At 49.9% G+C, this 18,326-nt stretch overlaps 1 long non-coding RNA gene across 1 annotated transcript in view; it reads right to left on the minus strand.

Moving 5' to 3' along the window:
* The window catches only part of LOC104853892, a 75,125-nt gene extending 68,003 nt beyond the window's left edge, over positions 1 to 7,122 (minus strand). The window contains exon 1 of the long non-coding RNA XR_004517665.1: positions 7,093 to 7,122. This is a non-coding gene — a long non-coding RNA (uncharacterized LOC104853892). The remainder of the gene's footprint in view (positions 1 to 7,092) is intronic.
* Between the last annotated feature and the right edge of the window lie 11,204 nt (positions 7,123 to 18,326).

The raw sequence follows: 18,326 nt of genomic DNA on the forward strand, positions 1-18,326 counted from the left end.
CTGAATGGAGAAGGCTGGAGGCCATCAGCATCTAGCTGGGCTTTACAGGCTCATGGTTTAAAGTGCCCATATCCCTGAAGCGCCTGTACACTCTCCAAGGGCAGCCATCAGGGATGATGGATGTGTTAAGTCACCTGATGGGGAACTCGGTTTACAGTGTAGCTAAACACAAAATCATCACACTGTACACCTTGTATGCACACAGTATTTGTAAGGTACACCAGCCAAAGCACTCTGATGGCTGACCTCAACCTGAAAATCTTCCTGCCTGAGCCTCTTAAGCAGTGGCATTAGAGATGTGTACTAGGACACCCAGCTCAATCTTTCTCACATGATTCTGTAAAAATTAAAGATTGCACACCTGATCTTCGGTTCAGTTTTGCATCCTCATATTTAACTGGAATTTCTTAATGTGTTACTTGAGCTTTTTGCTAGTAAGTACCCATAGCTTGGTATTTTTCCTTAGTCACTCCCACAAGACATTTAGGTAGCTCAGATAGGCCTGAATTGGGGACAAAAGAAGTTTGCATATCACGTAAAGCCGGGAAATAAGTCTTACTGTGTTTTGAACCCAGAAATCCTGAGCATTTGCAAGAATGTGTCTTTGAGAGGTCACGGTCCGACCCTGCCTCTCCACCTGCCTGCTCTACCGTGTGACCCTTGTGGATGGCTCCCCTGGCCTGAGAAGTCTGTGAACAAACTGGTACGTTGTGCTCTGTGACCCTTATGGATCCCTCTTTTTCTCAGAGGTGGACATTGTGTGGTCTCCCAATTGCTCCTGCTGTACGTGACTGGGTCACACATTGTGCCACGCTGCTGTCTACAAGTACACACTCCTTCTGTCAGTGCCCCACAGCGTTGGGAGCAGCTGTTACTGGCCTTGCTTTTTCTTCTATGATGAGAAGGTGGCACCAGCTTAATTGGAATTAGTGCATCTTTAGTAAACATGCCTGACCCTCCTTCCTAGCAATCGCCAGTGGGAAGAATTGGAGCTGGGGAACCGACTGCATGGCAGGCTTCACTGCTCCCAGTGGGAAGGAGGCCCAAGGGCAAGGGAAGCCCAACTGCATTTTAATTTTTTTTTCCAAATGAGTTTATTGTTGCATTTAGATATACGTTACAGTTACATTCATTATTGGATCTGGTATCTTTACCTGAAATGTGTTGGTTCTCATTTTTTCCCATGGTTCCTGCCCTCCGTTCACCCCCACCTCCCCTCCCAATTAACAAACATGTTATTTTCATTTTCTCATATTTTTTTCGTTTCCCTTATTAACTTTTCCCCTATCCTTCCCATTTTCCCTACACATTTCCCCTTTTCATCCTATTTCACATTGTCAAATATCTCATTAGGATGCGTTTCAAATTTCGGTACTGTGGGGAACCCTATTTAGCCTTCCCGACTTACATGTACTTTTCAGTAAAGGCAGCAGTTTCGACCCTGTCCTGCTCAGGGTAGGGAGGCTTTGCCATACGAAGTTGCCCCAGTGTTTCACTGCAGATGTCTGAGTGGCACTTGGTGGTGCCAGTCCACCCAATCTGGAGTTGTTAGATTTAGATTCAGCCAGGCCTTTTCCTGCAGTGAGTCACCTCAAGCAGGTAGATTTGCCCCAGTTGTGTCTGCCTGTTTTACCAGTGACATGCATTGTGACAGGTTGCACAGACCCCCATGTCCTGTTAGTCTTCTAATAATCTTCTCCACCGCGGGCCCTGTGTGCCCCGCAGAGCTGTGCATTTACTGAGTGACTGGAAAGCGAATCTCACTCTGGTCCTGAGTTGACTTTGCCCGGATGATTATGGATTTCCTTTATTTGTCTCTAGTGATATAAAAATGCAAAAATGCCTTGTTACACAGGGCCGTATAGCAGTCAGGGCGTACACTGTTACCTGAGCTAAATTGTGTTGACAGAGGTTGTTTGCTGTCTGTGTAAACATTTCCCTTTTTTATGCTGTCCTTTCCCATGTCCCTACTGAAGGCCAGCACAGGAGGGGCTCTGCCAACATCCACCTTGATGAGGTTTCCCAACCCACTTAGAGAGTGACCTGGCAGAGGGGACCCCACGTGCCTGACCTATCAGCCCTGGTATCTCGGTTCGCACCCATTTTGGCAGGGCTGTCCACATAACTTAGGTATCTGGGTTGGGGGAGCGTTGCTCACTTCTATGTTGTAGTGAGTCCAGTCCATGTGATGATGGTCAGGGCCTCCGCTCACATCCATGTTGTAGAAGGCTGCAGACACGACTGCTCTGAGGATAGGGTGGAGTGTACTGAAATCACAGATGGGTCTCCACACACGGGATGGTTAAAGTCAGTGAGTGGAGGTCTGTGCTCCTCTATGCAGTGTAGAGCACTCCACACACGCCTGTGATGTCAGGATGTAGGGGGCTCTACTCACTCATATATTTTAGAGGCACTCACACACCCCTGAGATGGCCCGGATATAGGAGCTCTAAACACATCCATATACATCAACGTGTGCATTGTCCCTCACGCACACCTGAGATGGTCAGGACCTAGGGCAGCACCACTGTGCTCACATCCACATTGTAGAGGCCTTCACACACACTTAAAGGCTCAGAATGTGAGGATCGAGCATTCTGAGTTTAGTGACTTTCTCAAGGGTTCCACACACTTGAGCCAGCCAAGGCCTGAGGTCTCTGCCCATATCCACATTTCAGCGGCACCACACACACTGATGGTCAGGACTGGCCACTGTAGACATCGTCACTATAGAGGGCCTCTCACACACCTGATATAGTAGGGGCATGGTGTAGGGCCTCTGCTCCCATCCCCGATGTATGAGTGGCACACATAACTGACGAGGTCAGACATCGGGGACGGGAGCTGCTCCTACTTGAGTTGGAAGGAACTCCAGGTGGGGTGGATTCAATGGCTGGGATGTGCCCAACAGGAACTGAATGTGGTGGTAGGGGGGCTCCACTCACATCCTCCTAGTGGAGGGCTCCACACGTTAGATAGGGGCCTGGCACTCCAAGGCTCTGCTCACCTCTCCATTGGACAGTGCTACACACACACACACACACACACACACACACACGCACAGCTCAGTTAAAGAATGGGTCGGTTCTTTCCCATCTACACTGTAGACAGCTCCACATATAGCCTGAGATGGTCTCAACAGGGAAGGTGCTGTGCATGTCCAGGTCAGGGACAGCTCCTAGATACCATGTATATTCAGCAAGTGTGGGGGCCTTGGGCAGGGTAGGGAAGGCTAAGAACACTTGGATGCTTGGATGGGGCATGGTGGTGTCTGCTCACATCTCATTGTACAGCTCTCCACCTGAGAGGGTCAGGACATTGGTAGACTCTCCTCACCTTCTTGTTGTATAAGGACCCCCATCTCATGAAGATGGTCACAACATTAAGGGATCTTCCATATCCATGCTGTGGAGGTCTCTGCTCCTTTCTGAAATGGGCAGGATACTCGGGGCTCTACTCCATCCATGTAGCAGTGTGTGCCACCTGCTGGATGTGCTCTGCTCACAACCTCATTACAGAGGGCTCCATGCGCCCATGTGGTCAAAACAGCGGGGCAATGCTCAGTTCCTTGTTTCAATAGGGCTTGACTACCTGCTGAGGTGGTCAGGAAATAGACAGCTGTGATAACTTCCTCCTTGGAACCGAGAACTGCAGAGAACGGAGTTGGTCTTGTTACCTGGTTCTGCTCACATCAAAGTCGTGCAGGGCTCCACACATGTCTGTGAGTATGGACATGGAGAGCCTTGGGTCACGTTCTCATTGTACAGGGCTCCAGCAATGCCTGAGGTCTTCAGGAAATGGGCGAGTGTCCCTGCCTATATCACTCGTTTGTGAGTTAGACAGACAGGGGGTTTAGGTTCATAATATTGTAGTGTTTCCAGCGAGATGAACAGACAGCTGGTTTAATGATTACACTGTCCAAGTCCCTACACATGTGATGAAGACATGGGGAGTGTACAGGTCAATTTAACATTGTACCAGATTCCTTACATGACTGGTTGTGATGACAGGTCAGGTAACAGGGCTAGGTCCACTCACAGTTATATATGGAGGGCCCATACAGATCTGTTCGTAAGGAAATAGGAAACTCAGTGATAAACACATTGTACGGGCGTCACTGTGCTGCGAGAAGTGGGTAGATGGGGAGCTTGTTCATGCCCATTTTGAAGAGAACTCAACTTATGCCCGAGAATTTCTGTATATGAGGATATCAACTCCCACGATCATGGGCAGGACACACAGGCCTGAGATGGTGGAGATCTGGCCTTGTGGCCATTGTGAAGGCCTGGTCTGTAGGAGAGAGTGGGGCTTCACTCTTGGCCACATTGTACCAGGCACCACTTGGACCTCAGATGGTTTTTAGAAGGACCACACATGCTCTGATTGGCAGGACATGGAGGGCCGCTCTTCACATCGTGTTGCTCAGATCTTCACAAATGCCTGAGTGTGTCGGGACATGTGGGCGGTAGCTCTGTTCACCTATATGTTGAGCATCCGTCCATGTCCCTCAGTAGTCAGGTCCAGATGTGTACGGGGGCTTCTGTCCACAATCACATAGTAGATTCCTCCACAGACACCTGACAGGGTCCACAGGTTGGGAGCTTTGGCTGTATTCAGGTTGAAGACGGCTCCACACAGAGGTATGAACTAGTGTGGATGTGGGGAGGGGTGGTTCCCAAAGTAACATTATAGGGGGTGGACAAACACCCGAGGTTATGAGGATGTGGTGGGACATTTCTCACCGTGCGTTATAGAGGTATGTGCAGGACCTGTAGAGTTTCAGGATGTGGTGCTTTTGCTTCTGTTAGGTCAGGAGACAGCTTCGAAATCACAGAAATTGGCAAGTATATTCACATCCGTATTATATAAAGCTCTATACTTTGAAAAAGGATCACCAGTTTTTTTGTTTCTCTTTTGAAACAGGGTCTCACTATGTATTTGAGACCGATCTGGAGCTCACTATGTAGGCCAGGCTGGTCTTGAATTCACAGCGATCCTCCTTCCTCATCCTCCATTTGCTGGGATTACGAGTATGTGCCACCATGCGCAGCACCACCTTTTGAAACTCTACACCTGTCTGAGGTTTTCCGCACACTAGTAAGCAATGCCCACATATAGTATTGTGCAGGGCTCCACACCTGCCTGAGTTGCTCAGCCTTTTTGGGGGGCACTATACCATTCCCTTGTAGAGGGTTCCACACATGCCTGAGCCACTGAGCAAATGGGCTGCTCTGTTCATATTCCATGTTGAAGAGGGCTCCACATGCATGAGATGAGCACAACACTGGGATGGTTCTGCTCACATCCACACCCACCTGAGAGGGTCAGGGAATGGTGGGCCTCTTCTCACACCCACCCTGTAGAGGGCTCCATGCATGATGCAGGTGTCCAGGGCATGTGGCGTCTGCTGACCTTGTAGCAGAATCACACATACCCATGACTATCAGTGTGTTGAAGGGCTCTGCCGATGTTCATGTTGTCAGGGCACCACAATGCCTGAAGTTGTCAGGACACGGGGGAGGCTCTGCTCACAATCACAGTGTGCAGGGGTCAGGACAGCAGGACGCTCTGGTCACATCCACATGATAAGAGGTGCTTGCACATGTACAATGCTTGAGACAAGGGTAGGGTTCTGGTCACTTACATCATGTAGGGTTCTGTATATGCCTGATATAGTCAGGACATGGGTGGGCTATGGGAGCTTCTACTTACACTCACATTTTATCGGACTCTGTGCATGGTCTTGGTGGTCACGACCTGGGGAGCTTTAGGTACATCCACATTCTACAAGGATAAATACAGGTAGGTCTCAGGACATCATGACATAGACTTGGGTTCCTGTTCACGTGCACTTTTTATAGGGCCCCACCCTCCAGACAGGATGAGGACACGGGAATGTCTCTATGTTCTCTTTTTAGAGGCCTACACACAGGTGATGTGTTTGGGACCTGTGGCCGCTGATTCACAGCTGCATTATAAATGGTTGCACACATGTAGAACATGCACAGGGATGGCAAGTCAGGGGGATACAGCCAGCCTGCTCACTTTTAAATTAGAGAGGACCCCATACACAGCTAGTTAGTGAGGTCATGGGGATCTCAGGTGACAACTGTAGAAGGAGCATGATGAAATGAAAAGTAAATACATGGTGAGTTGTGTTCACGTCCGTGTTTTCCAGGAATCTGCTCATGCCTGAGGTTTTCTGTATATGAGGCTATCACCTCACATGCACATTGAACAGGATTCCACACAACTGAAATGTTAGAGATGTGGTGGGACCTTGCTATACGGCAGTTACAGGGGCCTTGTATATAAGTCCCTGCAGCGATGAGGACAGGGTGGGGCTCCACTGTCATTCATATCGTGCCCAGCGCCACATGGGCCCCAGATGCTCAGTACAAGGGCACCAGGGACCTGTGCATGACCTTGTTTTTCAGGGCTCCAAACATGCCAGACTACATCCTAGTGTGTGGAGGAACCTACTCACACGTACATCATACAGAGCACCACTCCCCCCACCCCCAGACAATCGCGATGTGGAGTGAGATTCCTGTCACATCTACATTTTCCAGGTGTCCTCACTCACTGAGCAGATGAGATCCGGGGCTTTCCACTCACAGCCTGGGTGTACAGCGCTCCAAACTTGCCCGAGCTCCTGAGAACACGTGAGCACTGCTGCCATGGATATTCCAGATCTGGTCAGGACCTGGGTTGGTGCTGCTCATGTCATCATTTCAGAGGTTTCTCTAGGTGGCTTCAATTGTTGTGACATGGAGGCCCTGGGCCACATCGTCCTTGTGACCCTTGGCTACACACATCTGTGAGTTCAGGAGAAAGGGGTTCTTCTCCCGTCCATGCTGTAGACAATTCAGCACAGAATCCAGGTCTACAGGACATGGAGACTCTGCTCACGTCCTCATGTTGGGTCCTGCATGTGTCTTAGTTTATCTGGATGCAGGAGGATATGGCTTATCTCTCAGTTAGTACAGAGCTGTATCCCTGCCTGAGATTGTGTGTGTGTGTGTGTGTGTCTGTGTGTGTGTGTGTGTTTGTGTGTGTGTCTGGGGGTAGGGGACAGGTGCACATACTTACCTACACATGTGTGCATGGATCGGGTCACACCCATGTTGCAGAGGGTTCACACAGTTCTGAGATGGTCAGAAATAGGTGCAGCTCCTGTCCTGTGTACCACACAGACGGCTCCACCTATGACAGCGATGGGGCTGCCTTGGTTGCACTGTCCTGCTGTAGAGGATCCACACGTGACCTGACATGTAGGACGAGGAGGGCCACTCTTCACATCCATGTGTCTGAGGTCTTCACAACTCACTGTGTCAGCACGTGTGTGTGGTGGCCCTGCTCACATCCACATTTCCAGGCTCCCCACATTCTTCAGATGTCACAGCATATGTGCAGGCCTCTGTCCACTCTCCCCTACTGGATTCTTTGACATGACCCTGAGGTGGTCTGCATATGGGGTGCTCTGTCCACATTCAGGTCTAAGTGGGCTCACACAGTCTTGATATAGTAGGGACATGGGGAGGGGCAGTTCCCAAAGTCACTTTTTAGAGGGTTGCCAAACACCTAAGGGTGAAAGGATTGGGTGCGACGTTTCTCACATCACATTGTAGAGGTCTCCATAGGAATCTAAGAGATTCAGGACAAGGAGCCTGTACTTCTACTCTCTTTGGAGAGGGCTCTCAATCACAGCAGTTTGCACAACGGAAGTGTGCTCACTTTCCCATTATCTTAGGCTCTGTACTTGTAGAAATGATCACCACCTGGGTGGGCTGTACCCCTGCCTGAATCTGTCCAGACAGGAGAGGGCTCAGCCCACAGAGAGTGATGTATAGGGCTCCACCTGCCTGAGTTGGTTGGCATTTGTGGGGGTACTGTGCCCCATGCCTTGCAGAGGGTTCCAACATGCCTGAGGTGTTGAATAAATGGGCTGCTCTGTTCATATTCTGTGTTGAAGAGGGCTCCACATGTATAAGATGAGCAAAACACTGGGATGGTTGTGCTCGCATCCACACCTACCTGAGAGGGTCAGGGAATGGTGGGCTTCTTGTCACATCCACCCTGTAGAGGGCTCCAGGTATGATGCAGGTGTCCAGGGCATGTGGGGTCTGCTGACCTTGTATCAGGACCACACATATCCTTGACTGTCAGTGTGTGGCAGGGCTGTGCTCACGTTCATGTTGTCAGGGCACCACCAATGCCTGTGGTTGTCAGGACATGGAGGAGGCTCTGCTCACAATCACAGTGTGCAGGGAACCACATATGCCTGAGCTGGTCAGGACAGGAAGACACCCTGGTTACGTCGACATGATAAGAAGTTCTTGTACATGTACAATGCTTAACACAAGGGTAGTGTTCTGGTCACTTTCACATCATGTAGGGTTCTGCATATGCCTGATATAGTCAGGACATGGGTGGGGTATGGGAGTTTCTACTTACATTCGTGTTGTACAGGGCTCTGTGAATGGTCTTGTTGCTCACAACCTGGGGAGCTCTAGGTACATCCACATCCTACAAGGCTAAACACAGTTCTGAGGACATCAGGACATAGACTTGGGTTCCTGTTCATATACACATTTTATAGAGCCCCACCCTCCACCTGGGATGAGGACATGTGGAATGCCTCCATCGTCTGTTTTTAGAGGCCCACAACCAGGCGATGTGGTTAGAACCTGAGACCTCTGATTCACTGCTGCATTATAAACAGTTGCACTTGTAGAACATGGATCAGATGTGGGGTACTCCTCTCTCATCTCACTACTGAGGAATTCACATACCCAATGTGGTCACACCACTGGGCAGTGCTCACATCCGTGTTGTAGAGGATCTACCACTGTCTGAGATGGTCCAAACTTAGACGAGAAAGCTGAGATCGCTTCCCCCATGTAACAGAGGACTCCAACCCCTTGAAGTGGTCAGTGTATAGTTGAGCTGCACATGCCAGGGTTGTTAGGGATCCACACAAGCCTGGGGTTGTCAGGAAATGAGGAGGCTCTGATCACATTCCTAGTGTATAGAGTTCCACAAACCACTGGGCTCCTGAGGATGTGGGGTGCTCTGTTCACATTCCTGTTGAGGAGGGGCTCCAAACTTGGGAGGTGTGATGATGGCATGGTAGGTGGCACTGGTCATAGCCATGTTGTAGAGGCTTCTATGGGCCTGCATTGGTTGGAAAATGGTGAGTCTCTTGCGTCCTCCTGGAACAGGGCACAATTTGTGATGGCTCCATGTGTAACATGTTGGGCTCTGTTTTACCTGACTTACTAAAGAGCCCACACACCCGAGTAGGTCAAGAACTGGAGAATCTGCACTTCCACATTACAAGGCTCCACCAGTGCCTGGGGTCGTCAGGACATGGTGGGTGCCCCCGCTCACATGTGTGTTGTGCAGTGTGACTCACCTTGCTGAGACGGTCAGAACAGGAGTGTTTATGCTCATAGTTTTGTTGTAGACTTCACGCCGTGGGTCTGGGGATTGAATTCACGGTCATTGCAGAAGTCATCTACAATTCTGAGGTGGGGACATGGTGGATGTTCAGGTCAAGTTCACATTGTCCAAGGCTCTGCACACACAACTCAGGCAGGGGTGACAGGTCAGGGGGATGCAAGCAGCCCTGCTCACATTTATATCAGACAGGACCCCAAATACAGCCACTTAATAAGTTCATGGGAATCTCAGGTTACAACCAATTTGTACAGGGATCACAATCAAATTAAAAGTAGGTACACTGAATTCTCTCGACATGTACGTTCTTCAGTATTCTGCTCATGCGTGTGATTTTCTGAACATGAGGCTATCATCTTCTTTACACAATGGGCAGGATTCCACACTCCTGAGATGGATGAAATGTGGTGGGCATCTGGCCATCAGGATGTTATAGAGACCTGCTATTTATCTGTACAACCATGACAGCAGTATGACACCCTGTTCTCTCCCTCATTATACTGGGTACCATGGGTCACAGATCGTCTCTATGAGGTGTACCAGGGGGCTTCTCACATCCTGCTTGTACAGAGTTCCACACACGCCTGAGTTCATCCTTGCGTAGGGGACCCAATTCATGTGAACATCATAGAAGTTGCATCCCACATTGGACAATCAGAACATGCGGGAGGTTCTGGTCACATCGACATTTGCTAGGTATCTTTTCACACCCGGGAAGTTCAGGGCACTGGGGTTCTGCTCACACTTTGGTTGTGGGATCCTCCACATTTGCCTGAGTTCATTGGAACATGGTGTGCCCTGCTCACATGCATATTGTAGAAGTGATCAGGGACACACTGCTGCTCATGTCATTTAGAGATTTCTGTGGGTGGCTTCCTTTGTCACTGGGTAGAAGCCCGAGGCCACATTTGCATGGCCCTCAGCTACGCACATCTGAGGTCAGGAGAAAGGTGTTCTACTCACATCTGTGTTATAGAGGATTCAGCACATAATTCAGGTCAGCAGGACATGGAGGATCTACTCACATGGTTCCTTAGGCCCCACATGTGCCTGAGTTTGTCAGGACACAAAAGGGTGATGCACACCTCTCATTTTGACAGGGCCACACAACTGTCTGAGATTGTGAGCATGTGTTTGCTTGTGTGTGTGTGTGTGTGTGTGTGTGTGTGTGTGTGTAGAGGACAGGGAGTGTTGGGTACACACCTTGTAGATTATTCTGCATTTGCCTGAGGGGTTCCAGCTTTTGTCAGCTCTGATCACATCTTTGTTGTGCATTGATCATGTGTGTGATCCTCATGACAGGTGCATGTCTCTGGTCATACACATGTTCTAAAGAGTTTCCACACTTCCGCGATGGTCAGAAGGAGTTGGGGCTCCTGACCTTTCCCTGTAGTAGAGGGCTCCACATGTGACAGAGAGGCAGCTGCCTTGCTTGTGCTCTCCTGGTGTAGAGGGACCAACACATGCCCTCATGGCAGGGCATGGAGGGCCGCTCTTCACAAGCATGTGTCTCAGGTCTCAGAAAGGCCTATGTGTGTCAGAAATGTAGGTGGTGAGCCAAGCTCACATATAGACAGCACAGGGCTCCCCATGTTCTTCAGAAGTCACGATGTATGTGGGGACCTCTGTCCACATTCCCCTAGTGGATTCTTCCACACGAGCCTGACCTGGTCCGCACATGGGATGCTCTGTCCTCCTCCTGGTTGAAGACGGTCCCAGAGTCATGAGGTAGTCAGGACATAGGGAGGGGCTGCTCCCTCTGACCTTTATAGAAGGTTCACCAACACCTGAGGTTGTGAGGATGTGGTGGTGTGTTTTTCACTGTGCTTTGTAGAGGTCTCCATGGGTATCAGAGTTTCAGGATGAGAGGCCTGTGTTGCCATTGTCCTTGAAGAGTGCTCAAAATCACAGTACATGTTTGCACATGGAAAGTGTGTTCACTTTCCCATTGTCTTACGCTCTGTACTTTGAGAAATGATCCCCCACTGGCTGCGCTCTTCCCTGCCAGAATGTGTCCAGATAGGAGAGGATTCAGTCCACATAGAGTATTGAACAGGGCCTGAGGCTTCTGCGTGTGGGGCTGTTGCCATATCCTCATAGAGGGATCCACGCATGCCTGAGGCATAGACGGAATGGCCTGCTCTGTTCCTTTTCCATGTTGAAAAGGGCCCTGCAGGCATGAGATGAGCACAACACATGGATGGCTCGGCTCATGTTCACATAGCACAAGGGTTGCACATACCTGAGAGGGTCAGGAAGTAGTGGGCCTCTTTTCACCTCTACCTTGCAGAAGCTGAAGCTTGATGCAGTTGTCCAGGGAATATGGGGTCTGCTGATACCTTCGTTGTAGCAGGACCACACATACCTGGGATGGTCAGTGTGTGGCAGGGCTGTGCTCACATTCATGCTTTCCAGGGCACCACCAATGCCTGAGGTCATCAAGACATGGGGAGGCTCTGCTCACAATCACAGTGTGCAGGGCGCTACATGTGACTGAGTTGGTCAGCACAGGTAGAGGCTCTGCTCACACCCACTTGGTAAGGGGCTGGTTGCACACCTGAGGTGCTTAGGACAAGAGTGGGGCTCTGGTCCCCTTTACTTTGTGCAGGGCTCTGTATATGCCTTAAGTAGTCAGGACATGCGCAGGGTGGGGTTCTGCTTACAATCAAGTTGCACAGGGCTCCATGGATGGGGTTGGTGGTCACGACCCAGAGAGCTTATTTACATCCACACTCTACAGGGCTCCACACAGGTCTGAGGACATGAGGACTTGGGTGGGGTTCCTTTTCACATACACATTTTTTGGGTCCCCACCCTCCAGACAGGAAGAGGACATAGGGAATGGCTTTGCTTCTGTGTTCTCTTTTTAGAGCCCCAAACACAAGTGATGTGCTCAGGACCTTGGACCTCTCATTCACAGCTGCATTATAAGGGGCTGCACACATACAGAGTGAGGATGGGATGCGGAGTGCTCTGCTCTCATCCACACCCCTGAGAAATCCACATTCCCAACCCATGTGGTCCAGCCAGTTGAGTGATATAGAGAGCAGCTGGGGTGGTGCAGACTTAGAAAGCTCAGGTCATTTCCTCCTTGGAACAGAGGGCTCGAAACCCCTGAGAGGGTCAGCATGTAGCTGGGCTGCTCACATCCACGTTGTCCACAGTTCCCCCAGGCCTGTAGAGGACAGGACATGGAGAGGCTCTGCTCACGTTCCAGGTATACAGGGTTTCACCCATGATTGAGCTCCTGAGCACATGGGGTGATCTGTTCACATTCACATTGAGGCTGGCTCCACACTTGGGAGATGCAGAGACTGTGTGGTGGGGGATGCCGGGAAATCAGTGTTCTTGGTGCACAGGTCTCCATTCTTTTTTTTTTTTTGATCCATGAATTGAACTCAGGCCCTTGTGCTTGTGAAGCAATTGGTGGAACCACTGGGCTAAATGCCCAGCATAAGTCTCCATTTTTTTTTTTTTTTGAAAAAGGGTCTCACTATGTAGGTGGGACTCACCTGGAAGTCACTATGTAGCCGAGGCTCGTCTCAAAGTCACAGCCATCCTCCTGCCTCAGCCTCCCAAGTGCTGGGATTACAGGCGTGCACCACCATGCCTAGCTACATCTCCATTTTTAATGGTGATGCATATAACGCATAGAGGCTCTGTTCTAGTTGAGTTTGTAAGAGGCCGACACACCTGTGGGGGTCAGAAATGGAAGCTCTGTCTGAGCTTTCACATTTTGCAGGGCTCCAACTGTGCCTGAGGTTGTCAAGGCACGGTGGAGTGCTGCTGCTTACATGTGTATTGTGCAGTACTGTACACATTGCTGGGAAGGTCAGGACAGGCATGTTTATGCTCACAACCTTGTGGTAGACGTCACAATGTGGGGATGGGGGCTACATATATATGTACGTAGCAAAAGTCACCAGACAGGTCTGGTCAGGTGGAGAGATGGTGGGTGTTGAGGCCAAGTTCACATTGTACAAGGTTCTCCACATGTCTTGGACAGGGATGACAGGTCAGGGGGATGCAGGCAGCCTGCTCACTTTTCTTTAGAGAGGGCCCCATGTACACCTAGTTAGGGAGGATCCATACCTGCCCTAGATGGTAAGCATGTGTGTATGTGTTCGTGTGACTTGAGGGCATATTCAGCTCATACTCACCCTGCAGCATTATTCACACTTGTGTGAGATAGTCAGGACATTGTATTCTCTGTTCACATCCACATTGAGGAGGACTCCACAGAGGGGTGTGAGCACTGGCACGAGTCTAGTAATATCCCTGCTTGAGAAGCTCTCCATGTCTGAGTCTGTGAGCAGTTAGTGGGGCTTCTGTCTTCCCTGTGAGGAAACTGAATCTGTCACCTAAGAATAGTATGTGGAAAACTAGAAGTGGTTAAGAAGAAGGAGTTAATCTATCAACTTGATGTCAATAGAAACCATGTGACCAGAGTGAGAGAGAATTCTGGCCCAAAGTGCATGTGAATGCCTTTTGATCTTTAGGATTTGTAAAATTCATGGTGTCCAATCATACCCTTGTGGTGTCTTTCTGCAGATGTTTCTTCTATATATTTTGCTGATAATGTGTATATAAATAACCAGGTTTGCGTCAAATAAAGCAGACAGTCTTGTGTCTCCACTCTGCCTAGAGTGTCTTTCCTTTTCAATCCTTACTCTCTCCTTCAGGTACTGTTCGACTAGTGGGAGTGGGTTCCCCAAACCTCCCCACATGGGGGAAGGCTCCATATGGGACAGAACAGGGATGCCCTGTGGGTGCTCCATGTTCTTCCATTTGCAGAGAGGTCATACATGCCCTGAGTCAGCAGCGTATGGAGAGCTCCTCTTCACGTTCACTTGTTCAGGTCCTCACAAGTGCCTGAGATTTTAGGACGTGGTGCGGCCTGCTCATGTCCGCACTTCACAGCAATCCCCACGTTCCTTAGTAGTTAAAGCAGGATTCATGTGTGGGCTTCAGTTCACAATTGCCCTGTGACTTATGTGGTCCTGACACTCCCGAGGTTGTCAGGAGGTGGTGCGCTCTGACAACATCCAGGCTAAAGTGGGATTCACTGAGGCTCCAAGCAGTATTAGAACTTGAGACAGGCTGTGCGCTGTGTCACTTTAGAGAGGGTTCCACAAATACCTGAGGTTGTGAGGACCCAAGGCACATTTCCCACACTATGGTGTAGAGGTCTCTACAGGTTCCTGAGAGGGGCAGGACGGGGGTCATGCTCACATTCCCTTGGGAGAGGGCTCACAATCACATCAGAAGTTGGGATATGTTCACATGCCCAATGTTTAAGGATGTTTACCTCGAGAAATCGTAACCTCAAGGAGGGCTCCATTGACAGCCATGTTGTATAGGGCTCTACATATACCCGAGACTTTCTAGACACAGGAAGACACTGCTAACTTAGAAAGTTGTACAGAATTGCCTGTGTGCCTGAGTCTTTGAGCAAATCGGCCACTCTGTACATGTTGCATGTAGGCGAGGTCCTCACACAGGCATGTGGTGAGCACATGGAATTCAGTAAGCATGTGTCTGCTTACATCATGGTGTAGAAGTTTTGCACCTACCTGAGTGGGTCAGGAAAGGGTGGGCCTTTTTTCATGTCCAATTTCTAGAGGGCTCCATACATGATGGAGACACTGTTCATGAGGGGCACTGCTGCCTTCTCATTGTAAGGGGACCGCACATAGCTGGCATTGTCAGGACATGGAAGGGCTCTGTTCACATTCCTGTTGCCGAAGGCTCCACCGATGCCTGTGGTGGTCAGCACACGAGGGTGCTTTATCTATTTGGTACCAGGGGTGGAAATCAGGACCTTGTCCTTCTGAGGCGGACAGAGGAGCCCCTGAACTAAATCCTCACCCTCCGGTGCTGTACTTTTAACCACGCAGTACAGGGCCCCGCATGTGACTGCAGGGCTCAGGACTTTCATAGGCTCTGCTCACATTCACAGTGTAGAGGGATCCAGACACACTTGAATTTGTCAGAAGTGGTAATTCCAGGTCAAACTCATGTTTTTGAAGTTTCTGCTCAGGCCTGAAATTATCAGGATCTGTGAGAATTGGGTCTATGCTCATATGTAGGTTTTTGAATGTTCCACCCCCTTGAACTGTTAGTCTTTTTTGCTGTCTTATCATGTACATCTGGTAGGTGACTCAAACACCTTACGTGGGCTACATGGGGAAGTTTTGCTCACCTCATTGTGAGATCACTCCACACACGTGTTACATACACAGCATATGAGGGGCTCCACTCACATCCTTTTGTAGCGAGTTCCATATGGCGGACAAGGTCGCATTACAGGGATTCTCCCCGCTTTCTTTGGAAGGTTCCACATGCCTGGGGTGGTGAGACTTGAGAGCCTGTGCTCATTCATGCTGTAGGAGGCCCTGCACTTGCCTGACCTGGTCAGGATACAGCAGCAGTGTGGTGTCTGCTCACCATCATGCTGTAGAGGTCTGCATACATGCATGGGATGGATGGGACCTCTCCTCACATGAGGAATTTAGAGAATCACATGCATCTCATTTGGTCAGCATTTATGGGGGCAGCTCTGCTTTCTTTTGCATTTTAGAGGATTCTACACACACCAGAGATGGTCAGGTCAGCAGGATCTCTGGTGACATCCACACCCTGCAGGACTACACTCCCACATGACATCAACTAGATAAGAGGGCTTCACGTGTCATGCACATCATGGAAGATGCCTGAGATGTTCAAGAAGTGGTGGGGATCTGCCCTTATCCACACTGTAGAGCCCTCAATATGTCCCTGAGATGCTACCACACACGTGGTTCCACAGACACTCACAGGATACAGGGTGTGTCATAGGCCTGAGGCTGTCTGCACATTGGAGATCTGGGGCCTCTAACATACTTGGACCCACTGCCTGGTCAGGACACGGGATGCTCTGCTCACACCCACATTCCAGAGGGATCGACATACCACAGGTGCTCAGGAGAAGGGGTGCACTGCTCACAGTGCTGTTGCACAGGGCGCCACAAACACCTTCCGCCGTGATGACCTGGAGGCTCTGCTCACATCCTCCTCGTGACCAAAGACTCCACACCCCTGAGAAGGTGAGCAGAAATGTGTTTTACTCAGATCCACATCGTAGAGGGTTCTGCGTACAGGTGAGGTGGGCAGGACATGGCAGTTCTGCTCACATCCTCCAGGGCCTTCACATGCCTGAGTGGTCAGCCTGTGTTTGTGTGGTGGGCTCTGCTCCCCTTCCCCATGGATAGGGTTCACATCCCCATCAGGGTGATATAGGAGGTGGGACGTAGCATAGGTGGCTGGGGAAAGAAGCAGGACTTGTCATCTACTAATCCCAGAACACAGCTGGAGAAGTATGCAGGAAGTGTGAATTTCAAGATCCCAGGACAATCCCAGATACTCTCAGGACCTTCATGCTCCCACGAGATCTCAGTGGTATAGAATAGACAGAACAGTGCGTGACGCTTGCCATCGTGAGCCCCACCATAGCCTCTCCTGTGTCTCAGACCCAGGATGACCTTTGTCACTACTCTGTCCTTTTCTCTCTGTGTGTTTGTCCTATGGTTGTACTGCCAGGCGATTTCTTCCCTTACACCTTCACCTCTCATTTGAAATAAACTTTGGGTGGGCTCTGTTCCCATTCTCCATGCCTAGGATCCAGACCTGCCTGAGGTCAGGGCGTGGGGTGCTCAGCTCACGTCCACATCACAGAGGGTTCCACACACAGGGAAAGGCTGAAAACTGATGAGAATGAGTGAAATGCATGTTTGCTGAATGAAGTTGGCCTGTGTGCCTTTCTGCAGGTAGCCTAGGTCCTGCTAAATGAGTGTATTGAGGTAACTGTTAAAACACGCACGCAAAAAGCTGATTTATCTCACCTATGGCCCTTCCAGCCACACAGCCGTGATGACACAAAGTCACTTTTGTCTGAACACAGTTCCTAAGAACCTGCGGTGGTGTGGTGTTTTCTCTCCCTCCTGCCTAGGGCTCTGTCTCATGCAAGATCCTTCATCTTTGGTGCCGTGTGCTACCTCATTATGCGGTAATGTATTATTTCACTGTGCTCATATGTTCTATACTTTTATAATAAACATACTTTCCTTATTGCAAAATCATTATGTGGGTCTTCTCTGCTCACCTGGATCCAAACCTCCCGTTTCTGTGGCTACAACCTGTATGTGGCTTGTTCCTGTCAGGACATTTGGTCCCTAGATCAGAAACTGACTTCAGGGACCTGCATACTTCTCATGTATCAAGACAAGAGTCTGTGCTCACCTCCTTGGTGCCTCCACAAAGAGCTGAAAGGGTCAGGTCACGGGGATCTCTGTTCACATCGTGCTTGTTGGGGGCCCCACACATCTGTGTTGATGAGGGAGTAGGAGAACTGCTCTCAGTTCTCGTTGGCCCGGACTCCACTAGTGGCCGAGACAGTCAGGACCATGTACAGGTGTTTCTTCCTGACTGAGGTCCTCAGGACATGGGGCCTCTGATCAACACCTCACATCACAGGGCTCCACCCACACCAGAAATACTCACAGCTTTATTGCTGTCCTGTAGTGTGAGGTCATTGAATGTACCTAGCCATAGAACTGCCTGAAATGAATGGCATAAAAGAACTTTTCAGAAATATGATTTTCAGAAATCATAGCAAGACCACTGCAGGTGTTTTTTCTGAGAGTGCAGAGGCTGCTCCTGGAGTCTGAATGCATAGTCGCTCTGCCACTGAGCTAGAAACCCAGGCATGTTTGCCTTTATTTATTCATTTTCAGTGACACAGTCTCGCCATGCTGTTCAGGCTGTTCGCCTCCTGCCTCAGCCTCCTGAGTAGCTGGGATTACAGGGGCATGAAACTAGGTCTGGCA

The sequence above is a fragment of the Fukomys damarensis genome, unplaced genomic scaffold (assembly GCF_012274545.1).
Source record: "Fukomys damarensis isolate Sample0158 unplaced genomic scaffold, DMR_v1.0_HiC HiC_scaffold_17, whole genome shotgun sequence".
Classification (NCBI taxonomy): domain Eukaryota; kingdom Metazoa; phylum Chordata; class Mammalia; order Rodentia; family Bathyergidae; genus Fukomys; species Fukomys damarensis.